Source organism: Acinonyx jubatus, chromosome D2 (assembly GCF_027475565.1).
Source record: "Acinonyx jubatus isolate Ajub_Pintada_27869175 chromosome D2, VMU_Ajub_asm_v1.0, whole genome shotgun sequence".
Lineage (NCBI taxonomy): Eukaryota > Metazoa > Chordata > Mammalia > Carnivora > Felidae > Acinonyx > Acinonyx jubatus.
In genome coordinates, this window is record NC_069393.1 from 37,963,991 (window position 1) to 37,980,013 (window position 16,023).

At 59.9% G+C, this 16,023-nt stretch overlaps 1 protein-coding gene across 8 annotated transcripts in view; it reads left to right on the top strand.

Moving 5' to 3' along the window:
• The window catches only part of ZMIZ1 (zinc finger MIZ-type containing 1), a 229,593-nt gene that overhangs the window by 73,749 nt on the left and 139,821 nt on the right, over positions 1–16,023 (top strand). For 6 of the 8 annotated variants that reach the window (XM_053206990.1, XM_053206994.1, XM_027062409.2 and 3 more), the window contains exon 3: positions 11,032–11,111. The exons of 1 other annotated variant lie outside the window; for it this stretch is intronic. The gene's annotated coding sequence lies outside the window, so the exon portion shown is untranslated. The remainder of the gene's footprint in view (positions 1–11,031; positions 11,112–16,023) is intronic. One more of the 8 variants, XM_053206992.1, reaches the window with a different exon arrangement.

A 16,023-nucleotide genomic window follows, 5' to 3' on the forward strand; every position in this document is an offset into this window, starting at 1 on the left:
CGAGAGAGACCTGGGATGCTGGGGCTCCCAAAGCCTGTGCCCTAGGACCCCAGGAGGAGCAGGGTTGGGGGCTGAAGGCCTTTGTTCAAACCTCTTCCCCCTCACTGGGCCAGGCCACCAGTCTGCATATTCCCTCTACGACCCCCACCTGTAGACAGGTGAGTTTCCAGCTCCTGAGACACAGGGACTGGGTCGGGTTCTCCCAGAGGCCATGGGTGACCCCACAGCCCCTGGGCCAAGCTTCCATCCCACCCAGACTGCTGACACTTATAAGGACTCAGGCGTGCAGAGTGGGGAGTGGGGTGAAGGGGCCTTACTCCGGGGGCTGTGCTGTGGTTTGACCACATGCTGTTCCCCCACATGTGTGGGGGCTGCTCTGCCTAGCGAGGGGGTCACACCTTCTGCAGCTGGTGCTATCCTGTCCCTCGTCTTTGCCCTCTAGGAAGCTCTGCCTTGAGGCCTCAAATCCACCCTTCTTCAGCTTTCTCCCTTGTCCTTGTCCCTTCCTCATGGCTCCTCAGAAGTGACACTGTCCCTCTGCCCAGAGTGGGGGAAGACAGTCACTCCAGTCCCCCGGGTGGGGCTGAACCCCACAGCCCCCGCTCAGCTGTGCCTGGAGCTGTGAGCTGCTGGGAAGAAAACCCGCTGCCTTTTGTTAAGTCCTTTTGCTAGGAAACAAGTAGCCGGAGGTCTAGGGGTCAGAGGTCAAAGGCCACCAAACAGGCCAGGCAGCCTGCCCACTCTCGCCCCAGAAAACTCACGCCTTCTGAGGAGGCCTCCACAGGGCCCCGCCTCTCTCCGGGCCTGGGTGGGGCCAGTGGGACAGGAAGCCAGGGAAGGCCTGGAGGATGGGACTCAGGGTGGTCTGGGCCTGAGCCAGGGATGAAGCAGAGCCCAACCCTGGCCTGGCCCCAGGGCCACGGCCACACAGGTCACCCACCCGACAGGAAACCCTGCCCGGCACCCCCTTTGTCCCACCCCATGTTTCCCTCGGGTGGCGCTTCTACTGTTTCCCGTGGGGGCCGCGCCAGGAATCATACCCTCTTGAGAAAGGAAGCCGGACTTCGGGCGCTCAGCCTGACCTGCCTCTGACCTGCCCTGACCCCCTCCTAGAGCCTCCTGCTGATGGACGCTTTGGGCCCACGCCCATGCCTCACCCCACACATGCCGATGACTTATCTTCTCCCAGACAGTCAGTCACCTTTAGGGGACTGGGAAGAGAAACCTCATAGTAGGGCCAGGCCCGGGAGCCCAGAGACCAGGGTTTGGGGTCTAGGATCCACCACCAGCTTGCCCGTGCCCTTGGCCAAGTCACTTGACCACTCGGGCCTCGTCCGTGGAAAGAAAAGGGAGAGGAAGGAGTTCTGCCCAGCTAAGAGCATCTCATGAGCTAAAGCATTTGGGGGTAGGTGAATTTCTACCCTATAAAGACAGCCAGGTTTGGAATCACGTGCCCCAGAGCCTCCTTCATGCATCCCAAACAGCTGTCTCCAGTCCAGCCAGGGCACTTTGTCTATGATGAGCCCCAAGCAGGGAGAGAGACATGGGCGGCAGCTGGTGTCCCCACGGTGGGTGAAGGTGATGATGCTGGTGTGGCCCCTCTCTGGGTCGTTCCACGTCTGGGACCTCAACACAGGGGCAAGGCTGGGCCTCTGCACCCCGGAAGGAACCTGCCTTTCTCTCTCCTCCCAGGAGCCGCGTGAGGGCGCATGCTGGGGTCTCTGCAGTACTCTGCTGTGCTCAGGCCGGCGGGTCTGGTTTGGTTAGCAGGCTAGGGGCCAGGAGCCGGGGAGGGGGTGGTGCCCAGTCTCCTGTCCTCCCCCTCCCTCCTGGTAGGTGCTCTGAGACCTTCGGTTCTCTTTCACTTGTGATGTGGAGCCTAAGGCACAAGGAGGAATGAGATCGTGATAGCACCAGCTCTGAATGTTTCCGCGGTCTTCTGTGGAGGTGCTGCGGGAATACCCTGTGTACGAGAACGCATTTCACCCTCTCTGTGAAGACACGGCTCCTCTCATCCCCATTTCCAGGGGAGAAAACTGAGGCACAGAGAAGCGAATCAGCCTGCCGAGGTGGTTATGCTGGCCTTTGAGCCAGGCAGCTGGCCCCAGAGTCTGTGTCCTCGGCCACTGAGCCGCCCTGCTTCTCTGACCCGTGGCCCCTTCCCCGAGCCAGGCGCCCCCAGCCTACTCCCAGCTCAGTATCAGCAGGGGGTACAACCTGGGGTAACAGCCGCTCCCAAAGGGGCATAAAGGGAGGGGCGGGATGCCACGCAAGCAGACCCGAGTTGCCATCACATCGGATGGGCTGGCAGAGTCGGGGCCACACCCAGAGCTTGTGGACCAGCTGAGAGCCTGTGAGTAACAGGAGGACTGTAGGTCCATGCAGCCCAGCCCCTCCCTGCAGGGTGCTGACAGTGGCCTTGGGCACATTGCCTCTCTGAGCCTCAGCGTCTCCACCTGCCAAATGGGCAGTGTCCGAGCACCGTGTCTGACCTCTGCAGCCCCTCGGTGGGTGTTCGTCTCTTCCCCGGTGCATCAGGCCACTGGCACGAGGGACGTGCCTGGCAGTAGGGTTGACGTGGGCAGGGTGCAGAGGTGGGAGACCCAGACATATTTAGGGAAAGGCTACAGCTCGGAGTCAGGCTGCGGCCTTGAACATAGAGCTGAAGAGTTAGAACTGAGCCTCGTAGACGGTGGGGAGCCATGGGAGGCTCTTGGACAGGGGTGAAGCGCATTGTCGGGGAGAGGAACTGGCAGCAGGGGAGCCTGCTGTGTTCACCCAGGCGTAGGGCTCTGGTTCAAAAGGAGTCATGTGGCTAAGAAGCTTGGCCCAAGTGGGTGGCTCGGCAGGGCCAGTTTTCCTCCTTTCGACTGGGCCCGTGGTCCACAAGGCACTACCGTCCCGGGCTGGAAGTGTGCAGGGCACCACAGGGAGGGGCAAGGCTCAGCGCTAATGTCTCCTCCTCTGCGTGTCCCACAATCCGTGTCCCCCCTCCTTGGACTGGTCTGGGCTTCCCACCCAGGCCTGGGTGGGGCCCCACTGCTCCTTCCTCCCTCTGTGGCTTTCTGGTGGGGACTCAAGACCGCAGTGGGCCATGGGGTGTGAGCCAGGGTGGGGACACTGGCGGTGGGTGGAGTCACGGGATGGGTGGCCATGAGTCAGGAATTGTTGGGCCTCTGTGTCATCTGGCTGCGTGCTGTTCTGGCCTCCCTGTGCCTGTCTGCCTCCTCGCTCCCAGTCACAGCTGCGCCTGTGGGCAGCTCTGTGGGGCTGACCTTGCTCTGTTTCCAAGAGCCCAGAGCCAAGGCAGACAAGTCAGGCCACCTGGACTCCAGGTCCCAGGCGCCCCCGACACTCGGGGTGATCTTCAGCACGTCCCCTCCCCTGAGCCACACTTTCCCAGATTGAAGGATGAGCGTGGGGGGTGGGGGGCGGCTGGCCAGGGGTTCTCAGACCCAACGGGCTAACCAGCGCGCAGCATCCGTTGGGGCCAGGCCTGGTCCGGACGTGGCAGGTACCGTGTTCTCTGACCTAAAGTTGTTTTCACATGGCGCCTCCCATCACCTCTCATTCATTCGTCCAGCAGACATTCCAGAGGTTCTGGGGGCCACGGGAAGAAGACACCCGTCAGGGGGCTGGCCTCAGCCTCTCTTTCTAGTCTGTTCAGGGGTCCAGTCCCAGAGGTCAGGTTCTGGCAGCCCCAGGGATTGATGGGCACGTGAGAGGTGGCTCCCCCCAAATCCCTTGGAGTTGCTGGGCCGAAGGAGCCCCTCTTCCTGAAGGAATGCAGGGAGACCCCGGACTCCAGGGCGAAGGAGGTCATCCTAGGCTAATCCTGACGCCTCCGCCGGGAAACAGCTACGGAGGTCCTCGTGTCTCCTGGCGGGGACCCTGGGACACGCTCTGGGTGTGCTGTGACAGGGAGAGGCTCTGGGGCTGTTCCTCTCGCTTTACAGATGGAAGATGGAGACATCATGGGATGGGAAGGCACTGGCCCAGGTCAAGGAGGGTAAAAAGGCAAAGGGCCGACTGGAACCTACCTCCCTGTAAGCAGGGCCGGGTGGAGACAGGCAGGCTTCTCCAAGGCAGCTGCATCGGTGAGCGTCTTGGGATAGGCCGCAGAGTGCAGCATGATGATGAACGCCCCCTAGAACCCCCTCCCTCCCCAGCCTTCCCGGCAGCAACCCTGCAGCCCACCGCTGGACTGCCCTTGACAGGGGGGACTGGCATTCCTACAAACAGCAAGAGCTCCTGTGGCCTGGATCCTCCAAGGAGGTGAGCCACCCATTCACCCCAATTAAACCTTCTCCCGCCCAACATTGAGTAAACAGAGGCAGGGGTAGGTACAAGGACTTGGCTAAGGACGTGTGGCCTGCAAACAGCGAAACCAGGATTGCATCTAGGCCTGGGTGACATTGGTGCCCGAGCTCAGACCCACTACCTCCTGCTCGCAAGACCAGTACTTTCCTTTGTCTGGCATTTGTAAATCTGGGCCTCGGCCACCTCCTCAAACTGGCCTGGCCCCCATGTGGCCAGAATCCCAGAGGGATGCCTGTGTGAGGAGTGAGACCGCTGGGGGCTAGCCTGGGTCCAGGAGGGGGGGTCACTGGGAACACTCTGTGCTAGGCGGGGTGCCTGTGCCACTGGAAGCCCCCGTGCCCCTCAGCCTCTCGATCATTCCACCTGCCTCCTCAATGGGGGGAGCACAGGGCTTGGAGTCTAGGGGCCCGTGGAGCTGCCCAGCCCTGTATGGATCACGGATGAAATGTCAGCTCAGTTAGTCCTCCAGCAGGTGTTTGCCCAGATAAGGAGACTGAGACCTGGGGGACAGGTGACCTTACCTTCTTGGTCCACCTTCAACACCAGAACTGACCTGGGTTCTCGTCTTGGTCTTGGGCCCATCCCTGTTCCTCTTTGGACTTATGTCCCCACCTGGGTAAGGTGGCAAGCTTAAACTGAGGACTTCCAAGGACTCTTGTGAGAGCCTCTGTCAGGCCCTGTTAATGCTGCAGAGGAATCGGGATTGGGGACGTGCCAGGGGTAGAGAGCAGGGGTATCCCTCCAGAGCTCCATCCAGTGTCCTCAGACAGACAGTGCAGGACCAAGTGGCAGAGGCAGGACACTGAGTCCCTAAGAGAGGCCCGTTGGCAGAAAATTCAATTTAGATCATCAGCAGTGGGATGGGTGGGTGCCAAGGGCCCTGGTTTGGCCAAGCCCAAGTGGGTGCTCCTCCGGGCAAGACCCTAGCCCCTGGCAAGGGAGAGGCTATGCCCACCCCCAAGGGGCTGATGAGAGGGTGGGAATAGAAAGACCATCAGGTGCAGAGCTTACCCCAGGAGTGTGCTCAGCTTTGGCATGCTTTTTCCATTTATATGGAAAGGGACTGGGAGTAGGTGGTCTTCGGGAAGCCCATCTCTGGAGAACAGACCCGCTGGCCCTGCTCCTGAGTCAGCCTTAGGAGGGGCCTGTGCCTTTTGGCTTTGCCTGGGCCTTTGCCCTCCTGCGTGAGAGACTCTGCCCAAAAGGATGATGCCCCAGACCCCCTGTTTTGCTGCCAGGCCGAGGTGGGCACACCTACCAGCACTTCTGTCCTAGAATTATCCAACTTTCGGTGTTTTCGCCCACCTCGTGTGGGCGACACCCACGGGTGTGCAGACACCCTTGGGAAGCATACAGGCTGGCCCTTGTTGGCCTTTGACCTTGCCTCCCCTCCCCCCACTCCAACCCTGCTCCTTCTCTTCCTCCTCTGTCAGTAGTTGTTGAAAGAAAGAAATGAATGAATGGATGGATGGATGAATGGAATGAAGGAACAACCCCCAGAAGTCATTTCTCCATTTTCACAAAGGGGAAACCAATTTCAGATGTTATGAGGGTGGAGAGGACAGTTCTGGGAGCCCCTACCCTTCTCCAACTCCCACTCTTTGGGTCCCCCACGGTGCCAGGGCGCGGCCCCAGGTTTTGCGCTGGGCATCTCCTGTCACCGGGGCTGTCCCCACCTGGAGACATCCATCAGGGCCCCGCAGCAGACTGGCCAGGCCTACGCTTCATTCCTGAGTCCCGGAGGTCAGCCCATGACACTGGTCTGCACCACCAACCCCCCCCCCCCCCCACTTGCCAAGATTCCACACTGGAGAGAGGGAGGCGTAAAGCCCAGGGGCATGGGCTGGGCTTCCCTGGGCCTGGGTGTGGGCAGGTTGTCAGAACAGCTCCAAATACTCTCAGACGAAGTGAAGACAGACAGGATTATTGAACCAAGGTTAGTTCATGATTCTCGGACAGCCCTGCCCAGGAGCTCTGCACCCCCGCCTACCCCCCCTCACCCCAGACAACCACTTACTAGGTCTGCTTTCTTATCTGTTCCTTGAGGCCAGCTGCGGCTACTTCTCTTTGGCGAAAAGACTCAGCATTTCAGTCCCACCCTGGGCACTGGGCCACCTGAGCCTCTGGGCTCAACCCTGCTGTACCTAGAGTGAGTGGACAAGGGTTTCACAGCCAAAGAGATGATCAGGCACCCGGTTTTAATTGTACAAGGAGGAGGAAGGAAACAGCATCAAAGCGTCTGGAGGTTCAGGAATGGGAAAGATCATTTGGGGGACTCTCAGGGAGAGCAGCATGGTGGAGGTGGTCGTTGGGCACCGAAGGAAGGGGTTTCGATGGGCAGAGCTGTTGAAAGTATGACTGGGGTGAGACAGTACCTCTTCCGCCGCTCTGGTCTCTGCTGGGTGCCTCTTGGGCTTTATGGCTCCCTGGTGACAGGACTGTATGGATGGAATGGGGGCAGTGAGGGCTTATGGGGCCGCTGAGGAAGCCCTGGAAGATGGAAGAATTTTCTGCGTGTTTATGGCAAGCTGAGTTTCTCACTCCAAAGGCACAACAGGCATGCGTGTGTGTGTGCTCGCGCGTGTGTTTGGGGTGGTGATTGGCAGCAGGGGTGAGGCATCTCAGAGGTCGCATGGATGTAACCCCCTGCCCCCCCCACACCTACTGGGGTAGTCCAGCCCCTCCCCCAGGGGCCTGCGGGTAGGTCAGTACCCTGCCCTACAAGAGCAGCCTGGGGCCTCTCCTACTGGATGTTTAATCAGAAGCACAATTCAAAGCTGCCTTCTTTCCTCCTGGCCAGCAGGCTTCAACTTCTACCTGGGCCCAGGACCCTCTCCGTCTGGCTCTCCCCCATGGTCTGGATTCTTCTCCCCCAACTGCCCCACTCCCCCCCGCCCCCCGCGTGATGAGGTCAGGGAACATGTATTCCAGGAATGTGGGAGGTGGGGCGCCAGCCTGGTTTGGATAACCATCGCGGTAAATATTTGCCTTGCTCCCAGAGCCGGTACCGGCCGCCAGGGTAGGACGAGGGGCCTGTTCCCAGGGTCATGTAAGGGGATGTTTTCCCGGGTGGATGTCTGAGGTGGGGGAACCCGTGTCTCCCCAGTGAGCCTGGGAACTGAGTCTGAGGCCACCCGCCCTGCGCAGGGCCAAAGACAGGGCCCCTGGCCCACAGGACCAGCAACTGTTTGTCCCATCTGTGAAATGGGGATAAAAACAGCCCAGGTGAGGAAGGTCAGTGCCACGGGAGCCGGTTTAGGTCGGTTCAGCCAGTGGAGCAGGAGGTTAGACCCAGTTTGGGTGCGTCCCATGTGACCACGTTTTGGTCCCAACTTGGCCACTTATGACCTTGAGTAATTTCCCCCTCCTTCAAACTTTTAACAGCCACCATCCCCTGACCTGTTCCTTCCTACGTGGCACCTGTATTGACACGCCCATTTCGCGTTAAGCTGTCACAGCCACCAGGGCCCAAGGAGCACATGTGTTCACGTGATTAGCAGCACGTGACCGGAACCCTGAACTCCAGCTCAGGGATGCCATTGGTACGGCCACCTACCTACAGACCACACTGGGCTGTCTGACCCCCTCCCCCACTGGCCTGTGGGTAAGTGAATGCTCTGGCCGATACTGGGCTCTACAAGGTCAGCTCGAAGCCTCGCTGATGGGTGAACAGCTAGAGGGGTCACCAGTCTCTGTTTAGAAAGGAGATGAGGGCTCAGAGAGGCCAAGTGACCTGCTCAAGGTCACCCAGCATTAAAGGGCAAACCAGGGATTCCAATCCAGCTCTGCCTACCCTTGTTATCGACCTCACCACTGAGGACAAGACCAGGGCTCCAGCCCAGAACGTGGGTTCCGAACCTTCGGCAGTTGTAGAGAACAACCAGTCACTTACCCACAGGCCTGGAGCCACAGGCACAGAGTCTCCAGGGTGCCCCACATCCTGGATGGCCTGTGGCACAGGCACCTTGGTCCTCCAGCAATCCCGGATTGGCCCTGCGTCTACTCTGGGCCAGCCTCAGCCCCAAGCAGCTAGTCCTGTACCTCCCCTCAGGCCCCGGGTCCTCCCAGGGCATCCCTGCAGGAAGAAAGGTTGGGAAGGTGGGTGTGTATGGGAAAAGGTATCTGGGTCCTGGGACACTCCCCACCCCAGAGTGACCTTTGCCGTGTCCCAGGCCCAGCCTTGCCACTCTCCAGCTGTGATACCTCTGGCCACGTTATCCTCCCTCAGAACTCGGTTTCCTGCTCTGTAAAATGGGCTCCCACCCTGCCCTGTCCTGCCCTGCCCCTGGGAGCTCCAGACACACAATGAGAATGAAAGCGTGGTTTGACCTGCAGTCTGCAAGCCCCTTTCTGCCCTTCTGGCCTTCATAGTCAGAGGCTGCCTTGGCCAGGCTGTCTCCCCACTGCCCGCCCCTGGAGTGAAGAGTGAGCAGTGAGGCTGTCTCCCCACTGCCCGCCCCTCCGAGGCTCACAGGGAAGTTGATAGCCCCCAGCCTATCTCTGTGCGCTCGCTGTGTGACCTTGGATATATCTCTTCCCCTCTCTGGTCTGTTTGCCCCTCTGCACGGGCCCAACAAAGAGCCTGGGTGGCTGAGGGCCACGGGGCCCGCGCGGAGGCACCGTGAGCTGGAGTACCCCGAAGCGGCAGGATGGGCGGGTGTCGTTCCTTGGGGCCTGGACGTTGCTCACTGTGTGAGCGAGGACTTTCCGGCTCTGGCTTCTATCTCAGCTGCCAAAATAATTATTTTCTCTTTGTCAGCGGGTCTGCGGGCCAGCTCGCCTCTGGGAAAGGCCTGAGCTGTGGGTGGTGGGGAGGCAGGAGGCTGATTCCGGTTCTGTCCCAGCCACTGACTTGCTGCGTGTCCCTGGGATGGGGGTGGGCGCTGCCTCTCTTCAGGCCTCAGTTTCCTCCTCTGAAAAATGGGGGAGTCAGAGCCTGCGAATACAAGTGCTGTTTGTGTTCCCACGGCAAGAAGTTTGGGGGCTGCCAGAGCCAAAGGGTCAGGACGCAGAGACGTTGTCTTTCCCTGCTGGGGCGGGGATGTCAGCCCTGGCTTTGGGGGCTTGGGGCTTCGGGGCCTAATGCTCCATAGAGCCCAGCACCAGCCCCTGCAAGGTCATTAATGTCTCAGCTGACATACCTGCCCCTCCGGCCCTCATGGGTGCTACTCCCTATGTTCCCATCCCACAGATGAGAAAACTGAGGCACAGAAGGGTTTAATTAACAAATTTGCGCTAAGCCCCACACTTGGTAAGAGGGCGAAACACAGACTTGAACCAGCCACAGCACCCACTTCTCTCCCACTGCCCAGTGGGGTAGGCCAGGTTTGAGGCCTCCAGCGGCCCCCTGGCATGTGTGAGAGCCCACAACTAATGCGGCCTGCACACTCCCTCTCCCTCTGTTAGCCATGGGCTCGTCCCAAGAGACATTCAGCCCGCAGTCCAGTCAGTTTCCCATTTCTTAGAGGAGGATGTGCAGGCCTACGGAGCGTGGCAGTTGCCTGGAGCCCCCCGGGGAGGCACCTTCAAAGCTGGGACCCAAACTTGGGGTTCTGTGGCTGGCACCCCGCGGCCGGGACTCCAGAGAAGTCCACCTGCCAGGCCCTTGGGTCTGGTCCTCCAGGATCTGTAGGGAGGTGGAACAGAGTAAAAAGCACGGGTGGCCCCTGAGGAGGTGGGCGGGTCAGAACCTGCCCCCCAACTGTGAAGATAATCAACAGTGGGGGACAGGGGACCAGGGTGTCCATGCCTTCTCCCTCCCTCTGACATCTCCACATACCCAGTGCACCCCTGCCTCTCTGCCTGCTGTTCCCTCTGCTATGAGCACCACTCTCTCTGGTCTGGACCCCCAGAACAGCCTACATGCCGGTCTCCCTGCCTCCCAGGGTCCCTCCCAAGCCCTTCTCCCCCAGCAACCATGGGAATCTTTTCAAACTGGAACTAGGGTTATGTCCCTCGGCTGTTCAGACCCTCCCGTGGCTCTCAGTGATTGGCCATGCCCCTTGACCCCCACTCACCCCACCTCTCCTTCCCTCATCACACCTACCACCCGCCCGCTCTCAAGTCCTTCACTGAAGCAGGCTTTCTTCCCTGTCTTTGAGTCTTTGCATATGCTGGTCCCTCTGCCTGGAATGCTGTTCCATGCATCTTGGCCTGCCTCTCTTCTGGCTCATCCTTTGACTTTACTTCCCCAGGGAGGCTCCCCTGAACCTTGACTCCATGCTGCGTAGCCCCTGTACTCATTCTTTCTGGCAGATGCCCCTTCTAATTATGTAGCATTTAACTGTTGGAACCCCCACAGGGACAGGAACCCCCATCCCGTTCACAGCTCAGGATGTTTGTTCAGTGTTTCTTGAGCGAATGAATGAACAACACTGAGTGCTTCTGTCCCCGTATGTCCTTAGATGCTCCTAGAAGGCCTGAGAGAGCTTGTGATCCCATTTGACAGGTGAGGAAACCAAAACCCAGGGAGGCCAGGGCCATATCCACATAGCTGGTAACGGGCAGATGGGGGTGTCAGGGGATTATTGGTGTCAGGGCACTCCATGATTATGCCCCTCTTCCGCTCAGCCCCTCTGAGTCTCCATCTGTCAAATGGGGATGACTTGGTTTTGCCCAGTAGGTGGGGGGGGGGGGGGGGGGGGAAGTGGCAGCCCGATCGGTTCCAGGGCTGCCACGAGGGGCTCCTCTGACCACCCCTTCCCCTTGCAGCAGGATGGAACTGCAGTGAGGTGCGGGGGCTGAGCACTGCTGACCAGACGTGGGACGCTGGTGGTTCGCGGGTCACTGAGGTAGGTGTGCCGCGGGTGGGGAAGGCTTGGCCCGGGTGCTTGGAGAAGGGGCAGGCACGTCCTGAGTAGCGACTAGGTGTTAGCCCTGGCATACCCAGCCTTTGATTGGGCCTCGGCCCTGGTGGGCGGGACTGGGTGCTGCCCCGCCCCCTGCTTAGACCTCGTCGGCCCCAGAGGCCTCTGGGACCTGGCCTTTGTCCAGAGTGCCTGCCGGGGAAGGGCTGGGGGAGAGCACCCAGGGAGAGGGGCAGGTTTGGGGTCCCCAGCCTTGGCGCAGCACCTGTGTCTGTACCACTCAGCCCGGGACGCGTGGGCCCCGTATGCCAAGCAACATGGCGGCCACGCAGGAAGAGGCCTGGGTGAGCAGAAAGGCCTATTTGCTGAAATGGGCAGTGTGTCTGGCCACCTCCTTGTCTCCCGCAAACACGCTGAGGTGCACGCACGAATCTCTGGGCTCTGGAGTGAAGAGTGACTGCGTTCAAATCCTGGCTCTGCCACCTGTCCACTGTGGCCTTGTGCGGTTTCTCTGTGCCTTGATTTACCTGTCTGTAAAAATGGGATGGGTTCCCAGCACCTGCCCGCACAGGTGCGTGGACACACCTGGCACCAGAGGCGCTCAGGAGGACACGTCAGAGTCACTGTCAAGGATCCTAGGACCCTTCCTTCTTTCCATACACCGCAGCTCCCGCATCCCCTCCTCCCTGAGCGCCCAGCAATGCCAGGATGGACACGGACTGGTCATCCAACATAATGAGGGGGCGGGGGCTCCCAGGGAGCTCCCAAGAGCAGCAGGAACCAGAAGGTTCTGAGGCTGAGCCTCCCAGCCCTGCCTCTGGCCTGGACACCAGCGTGTCTCATCACAGAGAGGCATTTTAGGGTTGATCGCACTTGGCCCCGTGCCAGAGGGTGACCTGTGTAATCCCTCTTTACTCTGTGGTTCCCAACCCAGAGATGAGAGGCCTTCACAAAAGTGCTGACTTGGGCCAGGGCCCTTTGTCCCAAGGCTCTGGGGCCCAGCGGGGGGAGGCAGAATCTTTGCTCTGGCATGAGGCCTTGCCTGATCATGTCCCTGCTGCCCTCAACTCCCCTCCTGAGGCCCCCGTGCTCGTAGGTGCCCAGACACGGAGCCAGGCAAGCCCTGGGATGCTGCACGCTTCAGTCAGGCTCTGGAACCAAGGGGCAGGGCTGCAGGAGGTCCCGGCTCCCTGCCATTGGCTCGTGACCTTGGGCAAGACTTTCACTTTTGTGAGAGTGGGGGCCAGGGTTCTCATCAGAAAACAGGGATAATTATACCAGCCCTTCTGGGAAGGCCGTTACGGCGACGCTCGGAAGCCTGAAATATTTTTAAATGTTAGAGCTTAGTGAGAGTCTACTGTGTACCAGGCACCATGCTCCTTAAATACATATTTCTCCCCGCAGTAATCCCGTGAGGAGGTGTGTTTAGTGCCTCGTCCGTTCTCCAGAGGCTCAAAGTGGTTAAGAAACCCATAGAGCTATAAGTAGCAGCATGGGGATTTGAACTGTGGAATGAAGCGGCCCATGATGCCTTAGAGACCAGGGGCGGAGCCACAGGCCGGCCTGAGGTGGGTGCTCAGGAAACCGCCTCCCTCTCCGCCTTGTGCTTTGGCCTGGCCCTCCAAGCCCCGCTGCCCTCAGGAACCAGAGGGTGGCCCCTGAAGGCTGGCGACCGCCCCTCCCCAGAGGGCCTGCCGGCAACCCGATAAGGCTAGGGGGACCCACTGCTAATTGTGAGGTAACCTCTGAATTCTCCTTCACGGTGGGTTCTCTTTTCGGATGTGTTTCAAGGTAATTCATTCCCTTTCCAGAAATTGCTAGTGGCGGAGCATTAGGCAGCTGGTAATTAATCATAGGAGCGGCTTGGAGTTTATTTAAAAAAAAAGGCAGACTAGAAAGCCTTGATGGAAAAAGAAAAGAAAAGAAAACCACTCCAAGGCAAGGGTGGTAATCAATACCTCAGTGTCCTAGAAACGGCTGGGGGTGGGGTGGCGGACACGCCTCTCCTCCTTTTCTTCCTGGGGCTGACAGATGGTCAGTGCCTGCAGTAGCCTGTGCGAGGCTCTGCCCTTCACCGTCAGCTCCCTGGGCCTCGTTGAGCAAGTCACTGCCTCTCCCCGGACTCAGCTTTGCCACCTGTAAAATGGGCGAAGGGCAGGTGCCAGACTAGAAACGGATATTGTGATGATGTTTGTTCACTGCCACATCCTGGTGCCTGGTCCTATTATAATTTGGAGCGACAGCTGGAGTGAGGGGCCAGCTCTTTCACTCTGCAAGCTAATGTTAAAGGACAGCCTTGCCCAGCAGACTGGCCCAGCAGAGCTTGGGCCCCTCCATGGCAGCCACACCGTCTCCCTGGCATCCTCAAGTTCAGCTTTCCAAGAGTCTGAGCCGTCTGGAGATTTTTTTCAGTTGCCCTCTGAGTGGGTAGTGAGCTCCTCGTCACCAAAAGTGTGCAAGCTGGGGCCGCACAGGGCAGTCAGGCAGCAGACTGGGTGGGAGGGCGTGAAGAGCATCCCTGAGTTTGAGACAGAACATGAGGTGCTCCAGGGTGGATGCGGGAGGCTGGACGAGCAGAGAGGGGAGCCCCTGCCCAGAGGTCCCCTGGGGAGGGCTGGAAGAGGCCGCTAAGAAGGTTGTCCATGGAGGACACCTGTGCTTTGCGCTTTGGTGCCTGTTCCCTCCAGAAGGAAGGAGGTGGTGTGAGTCTCTCTGTCTCTGTGTGGTTCTCTGTGTGCCCGTGCTTCTCTCCTGTCCGGCTCCCCCTGTCTCCTCACAAAGGCACCCCCGCTCTGCCCCCTTAGCTCACCCACTTTCTCCCTGTGCCACGTCCAGTGCTCCCCCTTGAGCCCCCTCTGGAATTTCTCTCTGAGCCCCAGGACCTTCTCACTTCCGCTCTCCTTACCCTCAGAGACACTCCTAGCCAGGCGTCCCCGCAGACATCTGCTCTGCGTCTGCTCTGTGTCATCGCCTCTGTCATTGCCAGGACTCAGCAGAACTGAGACCTCCCGGGCTCCCAACCTGCCGCCCTGAGCCTTGTTCTTGCAGCTCTGGCGGCACACGGCTCCCCCCACGCCCACCCTGCTCTTTGGAGGTATCCAAGGCAGTGCCCGCACTCCCGGCTTCGGAGGCTGTGCGCTCCGTGTGGCCTTGAGCTGGAGCAGACGCCATCCCGTCTCCAGGGACCCCCCGTGCTGACCACTCGGGATGGAGCCCGAACTCCCGGCTGCCCTGTGCTGTCCTGGGCACCTGGGCCTCTGGCTGCAGGCTAAAGCAGGGAAGCGAGAGGGGGCGTGTGTCCACTCACGGGGGGGGGGGGGGGGGGTTGGAGCCTGGCATTGCCCTCCAGCGCTAATAAAACTCCTGCTGTAATTAGAAGTGAGGTGTCCGAGAGCTGGCTGCCTGGCGGGAGCCAGTGTGTGCTCATGAATAAATAAGTTGTCCTCTCCCGAGGGGAGAAGGAACCAGAGGGTGGCCTCCCAGAGAACCACGGTCCTGAGGGTCTCAGCGGTCTGTGAGGTAGGCTGCTGTGTTCTGGTGGCTGGACACCTCCATTCACGTGGACGCCTTCTGGAAGCTCCCTCGGCCCCCATCCCTGGCCGTCAGACTCCCTGGGAGCGCCAGCCTCCGTGCACCGGCAGACTCAGCCTGGCACTCGAAGCCACCACCGCCGGCCCCAGCCTCCTTGCAAGGCCGCGTCACACGCTAGCTGTCCGCCAGTGCCCTGGGCTGCAGCTTCCCTGTGCCGCCCCCTCCTCACCTTTATGACATGTCCCCGCCATGGCACCTTTGCTCCTGCCCTTCCTTCTGCCTTGAAAGCCCTCCACCCGCGTTGCTGTGTGGCTGGAAACTTTTGGAGCCTTCCTCAAGCTGTGCTTCCTCTACAGGGTCAGACGTGGCCTCCACACCCCCTGGGCCCCACGCCCTCCGCTTCCCAGAGGCCCTGCTCCTTTCCTCCCTGAACTCTCTCAACTCCAAACCTCTTTATGCTCCTGTGTTTCTAGACTGCCTGCCCCCTTATCTTCTCTTTTGTCTTGATTGTGTATTGGAAGGATAACCTATTGGCTCCTCTGTGCTCTTTTTTCCTCCTGAGTCTTTGACACCTGGTGTGTATTTAACGCCTACACCGCCCGCAGATGCCGGTGTTCAGCGGCCCCGTGGGGTTCCCTCATTCGCAGGTGGGGAAACTGAGGCTGGGAAAGGCAGTCTTGCAGATAAGAGTTGGCAGGGTGAGTGCGTGCCTTCCCTGTAGGCAAGGCTCTGCTACCTTTCTGCAGCTCAAAGTAAGGAGCTGGGGCACGGGGCATGGGGCACTGGTCATAAAGGTAAATTGAGGTGGACAGGACCGTGGCTAGTACCTAGGCAACCACACCTTCAAAGAGAGGGGACATGTTGTGAGGGTTCCATTTCTCTCACCGTGGGTTCTGGGGTCCTGGTGCTTCCCCACCGAATCCCCAAACAGCCCTAGACCGAGGGGACCAACACAGGGTGAGCCACATGGGGATCAGTGCTGCGCCTTATCACTGCACGCACAGCAGACAGCCTAGAGCACTGGGGTTCAGGGGGTCCGAGCACCCAGCTCTTCCCAGGAAGAGAAGATGGCCCCTGTCCTCCTGCCGCGCCATCCAGGACGTGGTCTGAACTGCAGAGGTGCCCAAGCGCGGGTCCGTGGAGGATTCCCACACGGTGGGGAGATGCCTGGGGCAGGCAAAGCTACGAAAGCGAAAGCGGGAGGGGGAGGAGGGAGTTGTCCCTGCAGATCCTGGCCCCGCCCCCGCTGGCCTGGAGGGACCTCCCAGGGGCACACCAGCAGCAGAAAAGCCCCTCCAGAGCCCTGTGCCCTCTGGAGCCAGTTTCCCCCTTTGGGACCTGCAGTCCCCGCCGGCTGCACGTTGCT